We start from the raw sequence: 11629 nt of genomic DNA, 5'->3' as shown, positions 1-11629 counted from the left end.
GCATAATTTTTCAAGTGCTGTCTAACCTGTATTGCAGACTATGTGTTTGTAGGTGCAACAGCCACCTGGAATGTATAGGGTGAAGGGGCAGCAGAAGGCAGCATCATGGAGACTCTGCAGCGTGTCAGGACACATTATGCAGCCAGTTGAATTTACAGAGTTAGGATGACTTACTTGTAAATGTCCAAAGCACAGTGCTATTGGAACCTCAGGGGAATTCATATCTATAGTCACATCTCTGTGACAGGCTGGACAGAGAAATATACTTCAAATGCATGGTGGGGAGGGAGACGGTGAGACGGGAGCAGCCAATGCCAGTGGCTATGAAAGACACCTTTGTGGCAAAAGAATCATTTAAGGCTGTATGTGGTGACCTATGGGAGTCACTCAGACCACAGCTCACTGCTGTTTTAAGGTTTTAACAGAAGCAATATTCTGGCAAGCTGAATAATGAATAACTTTCACCAAAAGAGCCAGATGCTTTTGCTGTAACTGAAGGCATCTCGACTGTGCAAGATATCACTGTCGGTAAGAGTCTCACCAAGACACCAGCAGAATGGTTTTCACTATTTACATCCTCAATTGCTGTGCAATCATTAGCAACAGGGGCTGCAGGTATGTGTCAGTTACCCGGGCAGCAGCCAAGACCCATTCATATTGATGAGGTCTCAGGCACCAGACGTGTGTAATGAACATGATAGTTTAAAGAAGTGGCTCAAGACTTTTGTCAGGGTACCGAGGAAGGAAGCTGAGAAAAAGGTACAATGACAAGTGCAATTATTGAGCAGAATATGTGGCTGCTGAAGCTGTGATTCAGATACCGTGACAGATGAGAAGGAGCTCGGCAGTATGCTCAAATCAGAATGTCCCTGACAGGAGCTGTGTGTGACTCTGCCCAACATCATGTTACAGATAGGGAGGGATACACAGAGGAAGAACAGGCACAATATAACAGTGAGAATAAATAACTCTGAGAACTTGGCCATCTCACCTCGCGGAGAGATGCAGAACCCTACAAAGGAGCATATGGAAGAACAAGAGACATGTGAGGCGTTAATGGTGCAAGGGAATTATTCGGGACACAGAGTGCACACCTCTGAACAGCCTGCAGTCAATCTAAATTCCTGCCGTGCCATCTCACCAGGAACTAAGTTTCACATGATTGCTCACCACAATGCCCATAGCTATCAATCAGCCCTGTTCACATCTTGGCTCACAAGCTTCTAATTATTCTTGTGGACTTTATCGGACTTCTCTTTCTCCAAGCACAACTAAACCATTGAACCAAAACACGATGCATGTGCAAGAAAACATTACTTAACATAGCAACCTAATGCCTTTGGGGAGTAATAAAAATAAGGACACTCAACAGAATCTCAAAAAAAGTGTTTCTAAATAGTATGTTTCTTAAAAGTTATATTTCTGGGTGTTGTGGCATCGTGCTTTCAACCCTCGCATTTAGCTACACTGGAGAGGGGCTGCTTACATGTCACCCCACTTGTCATCAACATTTGGTAGGCATCCCTAGTCATTGAGGAAGTCTCCTGTAAAGTGATTTGAGTGCCTTCTGTCAGGACAGCACTAGATGATGTTTGTGTCCATGGCAGAGGGGCTGAGAAATGCCTGGACCCATTGGAAGTGACCTAAGAGTTGTTTCTGGGTCGGTGACCAAATATCCCTTCCTGTTTTCTAGAGAGGGACCAAAAACTGGATGTGGGCCCACACCTGGTCTCTCTGAGCACAGCACCAGGATGATAGGGTGCACATCACTGTTAATTGTCATAATTACTTTTTACAATTGATTGAGTATGTTGTTCCAAGGGAGTTGGCAACCTGTCCAGTGTGGAGGAAGAGCTCTTCAATGACTGCGTGATTGCAGTGAGCATGCCTTGGATGGACACCAAGGTGAAACATGTAACCATCTGGCAACTCGACCACATCTCACCCAACATCCAGAATCTGCTTACAGAGGATTCCAGAGGCTCATCTTCCAATTGGGACTCAGCATTTCAATCACATGCAGTCACCCTTTGCCAGCCCAAGAGCTGCTCCATTTTGATCAAGCAGTGACACATAAAGCTTTGAGATACTTGGCCCAGCTTGTGTTTACTGCTGTGCTGACTCCAAAAACTCTTCCAGCATCTGCACAGCTGCTGAGAAATAATGTGATGCTGCTCCCTCTGAGGCTTTGTCTTCTGCCTCAGAGGTTGCATGGCATCTCACACTGGGGCTAGCTGGTGGGGAATTCAATGGTTGATCTTTGAAGGAGATGGAAAGATGGAAACTTGTGGTCATATTCCAAACCCATGATGATTATGAATACACAACAATCTTCAATGACAATATTTGAAACTAGTGTAATCTCTTCAAGCATTTTCGTTCCCCAAATTGCATCATGTACATGCTCTTAAATCCCAGGATACATTACAGACCTTAACATGACTCTGAAACATGTTTAACCCATCCCAACCATCATCCACCTTGCCCTTCAGCTCCTCAGCAACTTGTTCTGTCAGCAACAGACTACTTCATCTTGCAAGTTCACTACTCTATCAGCTTCCTCCAGCCTGACCGGAGCCAATGCACTTCAAGCACTTCTTCCTCAATGGGTGTGAAGGTGGAGAAGTCAGCCACTCTGCCCTCTGCGGGTCTCCTCTCCCTTACACTGTGAGCCCTCTTCTCCTAATATAGTGGCATAATCTGGTTATGTGACATGTCAAGGATACTCACTCCACTAAAAGGTATAGATTGTGAGGTTTCCACATTATACCATGTCTTGATCAGGCAATGAGTAGTGCACCATCCAATGTCTTACCCAGTCCCACTGCCTGCTCAAAACAAATGAATATTCCACATTCTCCTCAGGCCCAGGTCTATTGCCACATGCAGATCCTCGTCCTGGACAATGCAACATCCAGATGGTGACTAGCTATTACATTCCATTTATGCCCACCTCTATACTCACAAGTACTGATCATATAAGGTTAGTGAGTTACTCTTTTTTAAAACTTCAGTCATGAAACATGAGCTGGGCCAGCATTTGTTGCCCATCCCTAGTTACATTGAGAAGGTGCTAATGAGGACTTCAGACATTAAGGTGGCTCAGGACACGGAGGAACAAATATAGTAGCCATACTTGTCCAACTCCTCACTCTGTGGCCTACCTTCCACCATATGGGAGACACAAATATGGTTATTTGCACTGACCTTCCTGACAAAATAACTATTCAGGTTAAAGTCACTAATAACATAAAATACTCACTTTCAGGAAAATGTCCAAGTGTTTTGCATATCTCAAGGCACATGGCCCTGCTGGCTCATTTCTTACCCATGTCAAACTGTTGCATCTAATGCAGACCTGTGCTATGTGCCCTTTAAATATCTGTCAGAGAGCTACTGCTGGGACACTGCCTGCCAGCACAGCATCTGGGTGTTTCACCCTCTCCAGTCCATCAGACGAGTACTATACCCTACTACAGTGATGTGGGCTGGAAACCCATATGGTGGCTATGAATTGACTGACTAGTGCATTATAGGATGGACTGGGTCAATGGTGATGAGAGTCAGAGAGCAACTTACTTCTGGGTCACTGTCCTACCACCACCATGATTGTTGCTTGGCTGCCCAATTGTAATAATTTGAATAAACTTTCCATCTTCAATGTTAGTTAGAGGCAGCATGTTTGCTCAGTGGTTAGCACTGCTGCCTCATAGTGCCAGGAACCCGAATTTGTTTCCACCTTGTTGTTTGTTTGTGTGGAGTTTGCATATTCTCCCAGTATCTGTGTGGGTTTCTTCCAGATGCTCTGGTTTCCTCTCACAGTCCAAATGATGTACAGGTTAGGGTGGATTGGCCATGCTAAATTGCATAGGGATGTGCAGACTAGGTGGGATAACCATGGGAAATGCAGGATTATGGGGTGGGTTGCTCTTCAGAGTGTTGGTGTGGACTCAATGGGCCGAATGGCTTGGTTCCACAACTTAAGGATTTTATTCTGCGATTCTAGTTACCATTAATGTTGCAATTGGTTGATCAGTTGTTTATTTAAAATCTAAGATAGATTTTTGTTAAGCAAAGGTATTATGGGATATGGGCCAAAGGCAGGAATATGGAGTTAGGCCATAGATCAGCCTTGATGGTACTGAATGACAGGACAGTCTCGAGGGGCTAAAAGGCCTGCTCCAGTTGCTATGTTCCATTTGAACCACTTGAAGAGAACATAGAGAAGATGTCATCAGTTTTCAAAAACTTCAACTTGGCACAGGCCTAGGGTGCTTGGTGCGATGGTAGTGTTCCTTCCTCTGGACTGGCATACCCAAGATCAAGACCCATCCTATTCCAGAGGTGTGTGAAAGCATCTACTAACAGATTGATTTGAAAAAAATAACTAACTTGGCAATAAGAAGGAAGTGTTGGATTTGTCTGCTCAGCAACAGGCCTTAATGGTTCAATCAAGCTATAGTGGGATGGTGAGTGGTTAATTTTTGCTGGCTCTGAATTTAAATCCTTCCTATTAGTACAGGCTAAAGCAGTTAAAATTTCAATTACTATAAGCACATACATGACTTGCCATTTAGTATCAAAAATGATAGCTAATTAATTTACGAACTTCTAAATCAAATAAAAACCATTATCAAGCAACTTTGTACAATGCCTTCACAAAATCACAGGGCTGAATTTTATCAGCTCAAGTTGGGCTAGAAAGCAGATAACTTGCACTTGCTGGCTATGTGACCCCATGACAATGGTATTTCAGGCAACCTCTCAATTAGCTCTTGATGCTGTTGGTCCAACCACAGGACTGATAACTTTGAATCCTTTGGCTGCTACTGAAATGAATTGAATTTATTGTCACGTGGTACCGAGGCACAGTGAAAATCTTTGTCTTGCGAGCAGTACAGGCAGGTCACAGATTTAAATAGCACAGATAAGTAAATAATAGGTAAACAGTGGCAAAAACAAAACCACAGGTACAGGCGAATGTTCAGAGTTTGTGAGTCCATTCAGTATTCTAACAACAATAGGGTAGAAACTGTTTTGAAATGGGCTGGTGCGTGTGTTCAGGCTTCTGTACCTTCTCTCCGATGGTAGAAGCTGTAGAAAAACATCCCAGGGTGGGATGGATCATTAAGAATGCTGGCTGCCATTCCTTGACAGCGGGCCTGGTAGATGGATTCTACAGATGGGAGGTTGGCCTTTGTGATTGGCGGGCTGAGTTCACCACTCTCTGCAACTGTCCCAATCTTGAATGACACAGTTGCCATACCAGGTAGTGATACATCCAGACACAGGCACTGCTGTTTTCTGTAATTAACTCAGGGACGGCTGTTCTCTATAATTTATACAGTAACTGCTGTTCTCTGTAATATAGACATGGATTGCTGTTCTCTATAATATTTTAATATGTATTAAATTAACAAGGATTGATGTGCTCTATCATATACACAGGCATCACTTTTCTCTATAAAACACACAGAAAGTGGGATCACTTCCATTCAGGTTGTATCAAAAATGTGGACTTTACCTCCTCCATTCTCACATCTCCTGAATCCCTGACTGGAATCAACCATAGTAACATTTTAGTTACAACTCTGCGGAGATAATGGATGGCATAGCAAATTAGGAAGCAAATGCATTCAATAAAGTCATGAAATTGGCTGTACGAGAAATCTCAATAAAGTATTCTAACTAAACTTCAGCACATTGCAAATGAGCTGTATTGAGGTATAATGCAAGTTTGGTACCTCAATCAGCTGCTGCACATCCACTTCTGTTTTCATTGAATTCTAAAACTCAGACCCTCAGCAGCTGAAAGACTATCAAAGATAACAAGGAAATTAAATTATTGAATAGGTCTGATTTGAAAAGTACAGATATTGTGAGGGTGGAGGAGATTAGTGAGGGGTGAGGCCATTGAAGGATTTGATAACAACAATGCAAATTATAAAATTGAAGGTTGATGGAGGAATACAAAATGGCTAAAAGAGCCCTGGCTGACATTAGAAGCCAGATTTGGTCTGTAGACCTTTAAAAATAGTAGATGGGTTCCTACTGCAGAAGGCCCATTTTCAATTCCAGCTAATACTATTTTGCCAGGAGGGGATAATGGACAAGGTATGAAGCATTAACTTGCTGGGTCATTTGAAAATACTTTTAAGTGGAGATGTATTTTTGCCAATCCAATTGCTTTAAACTGTGGAATCGCAAATTTACAGTGGAAGCAGAAAAGTTTCGGGAGATCCTAGAAAAGGCATGCATTCCTTATGCAGAGCTCTGAAAATAACAGTTTAAACTCTGAACCTTACTTCAAAGGTAGAAGTTGATGGCAATGCACAACAGAGAGTTCGGGGGTCATGAAAAAGAAAGGCAGGCTTGTATTACTTCTCAAAATTAGAAGAGAATATCCTTTATTGTTAAGTGTACTCCAGTACAAAAGTGCAGGAGTAGAGTTTTACAATGATTGCTCTAATAGTACCATCTTAGGTACAAGCACCTGCATAAAAATCTTGGATACAAAAAAGAGGATTAAAAGAAAAAGCAATTGCATTACTTACTGTGTCTAAAAAATACGTTAGAAGTAAGATAATTATAACATAGTTCAAGGATTGACGTTACGGTCTGGTAATGAATTTCAGATCGACATTACATTGCAGCAGCTCAGTGCACCCGCCACGCCCCAGTCCAACAACAGTCCCGTTCTGCTCCAAGCCTCCAGTCTGTTCCGCACCAACACTCATTTGCACCAAGGGAGGTTGCACTGCTTCAGGAGTTGCTTTTCCTCTCATGGATCTCCAGAACTCATTTCCCTTCACGCTGCACCAGGATTCATTTCCCTTTGCGCTGTTCCAGGACACACTTCCCCTTGCAGGGCACATTCATTTTGGGACATACTTTCCCTTGTGCTGCTCCAGGACTGCTAAGAAGAGAGAAATAGAAAGGAAAAGAGCAAACAATTATGTGTTGGGAGTCCTATCCGGCTGCCATCTTGCTGAAATTATCCTTAGCTTTGAGTGACCAAGTAGGAGACTCAACACACTGCAGATTTAAATTAGATTCCCTACAGTGTGGAAACAAGCCCTTTGGCCAACCAGTGCACACTGACCCTCTGAAGAGTAACCCACCCAGACCTATTTCCCTCTGAATAATGCACCTAACACTATGGGCAATTTAGCACGGCCAATTCACCTGGCCGGCACATCTTTGGACGGTGGGAGGGAACCAGAGCACCCGGAGGAAACTCACGCAGACACAGGGAGAATGTGCAAACTCCACACAGACGCAGCAGGGCTAACCACTGAGCCACCATGCCGCCCCACAGTTAGGTGAGGAGCATACAGGACAATACGAAACAGGAATAGGAGTAGGCCATTCAGTCCCTTGAACCTGCTCCATCATTCACAAGGGTCATGACTGATCTGACATACCTCACATCCACTTTCCTGCATTTTCCGTGTAGCCCTCAATTTCTCTAACTATTCAATGATCTGTTAGTCTCAGCCTCAAATATGCAGTATACACAAGGTCTCTGCCCCAACAGCTCTCCATGTTCCAAAGATCTCCAATCCTCAGAGAAAAAAATTCTCTTCATCTCAGCCTTAAATTGGCGACCTTTATTCTGAGACTATGCCCTCTGGTCTTAGAGTCTTCCATGAGGGGAAACATCCTCTCAGCGCTTACCCTGTCAAGCCCTTATAGAATCCTACATATTTCAATGAGTAGAGTCCCAACCTGTTTAGCTTTACTCAGAAGACAATCCCTCCAGACCAGGGATCATCTTAGTGAAAAAAGGATGTTGAAAAATGGGCACAGCACTTTGCCATGTACAAATGACAGATGGAGACCCAGAACGTCGACTTCTCCACTTCCTGATGCTGCCTGGCTTGCTGTGTTATTCCAGCCTCCTGCCGGTCTACAGATGGAGTCAGTGACAGCAAGCTGTAGCCACAGCCAAGGTAACTAAGCAGAGGTGCACAGCAAGATGGAGGAAGAGGAGGAGGAGGAGGAGATCTTGCGCTAACGGAAGGGTTTACCCTGTTGCAGAAATTTCTTAACAGGCGTGAAAGGCAGAGTGCAGCCAAAAGCTTCAGGTTTTGAGATCCATCCATATTTCCTTTTACTACTGTCCTACAATGATTCAGATTTATTGAATTCATTCCTGTGATTTGAATCAACCTCTGAATTGTTAGCTCGTTATTTTTACTGTAATTCAAACATTGTCACATAATTTGAATGTTACAATTATGGGCATTTACCAGCTGCCTGACTATCTTTATTTGTGAAATTTGCTACATTTTACCATTTTAGTACAATGCTTAAAAGATGTAACTAAGCTGCCTTTGCATGTATGTGTGTATACCTTGTGCTCAACAACTTTCCAAATATTTCACTTTCACTGTAACATTTAAATTTCAACTTTTGATTTACATCAACAATTCAAGTGAACAATGTTTATACTAGCTTCCCTATTATCACTGTATCACCTGGAGCAAGACAGAAGATGAAACAAACATATGATATAGTAACAGGAGTGTGTTATTCCAATCTTTGAACTCCGTTTGCAATTAGGTAAAATCATGATTAGATTAGATTACAGGTCCACACCAACCCTCTGAATAGCAACCCACCCAGACCCATTCCCCTACTTTTACCCCTTCACCTAACAATACAGACAATTTAGCATGGCCAATTCACCTATCCTGCACATTTTTGGACTGTGGGAGGAAACCAGAGCACCCGGGGGAAACCCATGTAGACACGGGGAGAATGTGCAAACTCCACACAGACAGTTGCCTGAGGCAGGAATTGAACCCCAGTCTCTGGTGCTGTGAAGCAGCAGTGCTAACCACTGTGCCACCGTGCTGCTCATGGGCTGATCATTTAACTCACCTCCACCTTCAGCACCACCCCCATATCTTATATTAACCTAATATATGAAAATCCCTTGGATTCTATATCTTTAATACAATCTCCAGAGAATTTGAAAAATTTACAATACTTTGAAGGAAATCTATTTTCTCCATCTCAGCCCTAAATTGTCAATCACTTACTCTGAGTATTAGATTTCATCGAGGTGGGCTGATGATGTTACTCAGTATGGTGATGAAACATCTACAGAGCAAACTTACTAGTTCAGCGAGCAAGTCAACAGTCTCATCCACAACCTGAGCTACAAATCTTCAAGCACTCGGAGTATTTGTATTAAAAACTTTGGTATTAGAGATCACAGCCAGAGGAATCGTTTTTCAGCATTTACCCTGTCAATCTATTTAAGAATTTCACATATTTTAATGAGATTGCCTCTCAATATCTTCTAACTTTTAGATAGTGGTGATTTGGTTTACTCAATCTCTTCTCACAAGACAATCCCCTCACACCAAGAATTAGCCAAGTGACCATCTAAGAAAAACATGTGCTTACTCAGATCAGGAAATCAAAGCTGTGCACAATGCAATTTATGGAATATGACTTCCAGTGGTTAGTATGTGTGATAACATCATAAATGCATTTATAAAGATTATTATGGCTTGAAATGTCAAGCCAAAGTTTGAATGCACATTTCAAATTTTGTTCAGTTTTGCTACATAAAGCAAATAAAGAAATCTTTACAAATGCATTTACAATGTTGTTAAATATAGTATTCAGTGGAATTCCTATTCTTCATACTGGAATTACAATTAAGGCATTTTGTCCTTATTGGTATCACCTAGGCAACGTTTATATAGTCAGTTAGGTAGGCAGCTATGTCCTCAAAGCAATCTAATGTCTGACATATTTTTAAACAGAGGGTTAGATTTTTTAAAAAAGTAGATGTGAAATACCACTTTTGCATTGAACTATTTCTGTTTCAAGTGCCCAGTTTGGTTGGGTTGGTTGTGTGTTGAAATTATTTAAACTTGCAACATATGACCATTCCCAAAATTCAAATGATAAACGCAAACTTCAAATTCTGCATTGAGATCTGAATTTGTAACTATTGACTTTCCTGGATGTCCTGAGGTGGGATGGGGAGGGAAATGAAGGAAGTGAGGAAACAGCCAGATTGAAAAGAACTCATCCAAGCCAATAATGCGAAGATTGTCTGCTCCGTCTAAAATAGGAAGAAAATGGCAACATAAATGTGCAACATTTGTCAATGAGTGCTTGTGTTTGCTGTAGTTGATGCAACATCATTGGGGAAAAAAAGAACTATTTCTTGAGCTGGTATGCACCCACTGAAACATTGATACCCCAAAGTTACATCCAATCTTTGACACTCATTATTACCACGATAATTAGAATGCAGTTGAAGAGTGCCTACCTCTGCACAATAGTCTTTGATCGTAATGTGATTGCTAGGGATACAAAAGGCAACAAAGTCCAGTAGATACCAGCAGAATTTTGCATTTCAGGAGCAATGAGGGGATCAAATATCTACATTAAAAAAAGAGAGATGTTCCAGTAACAGCTAAACAGGTGAGGATGGCAGAATTTCACACATAGCAGCAGCACAGTTACTTTGTCAGGAACAGCTGTTTCCTCATTCCACTTATAGGATGTGTTTAAAAATAAATTATACTTCTGGCATTCAAATCTTGGTTGAATGTCAAAAAGGAATCTACAGCATATTTTAGACAAGAGTCTCGAAATTCTTCAAAACGATCTTTATGCAAGTTATCAACTTTCACCACAGATTTTGTGATATCAAACAAGATTGACTACTACATTTCTTCTGAATATACCACACATTACATGTGTTATCTAAATCCAAGTTGCAGTTGCTTTTCTCTCGCGAGCATAATGTTAAATAACATTCCAAAAACAGTATCACACAACTTTAAGATGCTTGAGTTTCATAGAAACCATTTTAAAATTTCAGTACTGACTTCAGCTTGTATTAACTCTAGAATAACAACTCTGCTTCAAGTCAGAGCAAAAAGATATGGATGAAATCATACATTATTCAAGTAACTTATTTACCGTGGTGGGAATGATTCTTGTATCTTCTTGTATAAATATCCCAAGTAAAATGAGTCTGGCATGTTGTAGTTGAGAGTGTGTTGCTGGAAAAGCACAGCAGGTCAGGCAGCATCTGAGGAGTAGGAGAATCGATGTTTTGGCTGGAACCCTTTATCTGGAAGTGGCTGTGATAGCATGTCTGCTTGACGACGTAGTTGAAGAACTTCAGGGCAGAGGAGAGGACTTGGGGAGTACAGTGGAGAGGGACTAACTGAGATCTTTGTAGAGAGAGGAGGAGAACTTCCTGATGAAGTCAATTCTCCTGCTCCTCAGATGCTGACTGACCTGCTGTGCTTTTCCAGCAACACACTCTCGACTCTGATCTCCAGCATCTGCTGTCCTCACTTTCTCCTAGTCAATTTCAAACTGGTATGTTGCAACCCAGTGCCAGAAAGACACTTGTTCACAGCAGATACTATGAACTATGGAACTTGGCCCCAAATTCTGATTAGTAAAAAGAAAGCTGTCAATGAAAAACTTACAATTGAATATATTTTGTTTTTCAATTCACTAAAGGAGAACTTTCTAACCCACTTAAGAAATTCCAGTCACAAAACTAGGCTCTCTAGCATAGCTAGTACCAACACTGTGAAAGCTCAGGCATGGAAAATAATGAGTAAACCACTGTCAAATA

General features: G+C 41.8%; 1 long non-coding RNA gene across 2 annotated transcripts; it reads right to left on the bottom strand.

The window, feature by feature from the left end:
* Positions 1-5355: 5355 nt before the first annotated feature.
* LOC122561497 lies at positions 5356-11282 on the bottom strand. 2 transcript variants are annotated; one of them, XR_006315015.1, is made up of 4 exons: positions 10957-11282; positions 10298-10410; positions 5745-6916; positions 5356-5591 (listed from the first exon to the last, which is right to left on the bottom strand). It is a non-coding gene; the product is annotated as an uncharacterized LOC122561497 (long non-coding RNA). The 2 variants fall into 2 exon arrangements; XR_006315014.1 differs by having other exon boundaries at positions 5356-6916.
* Between the last annotated feature and the right edge of the window lie 347 nt (positions 11283-11629).

Source organism: Chiloscyllium plagiosum, chromosome 23 (assembly GCF_004010195.1).
Source record: "Chiloscyllium plagiosum isolate BGI_BamShark_2017 chromosome 23, ASM401019v2, whole genome shotgun sequence".
NCBI lineage: Eukaryota > Metazoa > Chordata > Chondrichthyes > Orectolobiformes > Hemiscylliidae > Chiloscyllium > Chiloscyllium plagiosum.
The sequence above is the reverse complement of the archived record's forward strand: the minus strand, read 5'-3'. Positions and strand labels throughout refer to the sequence as shown.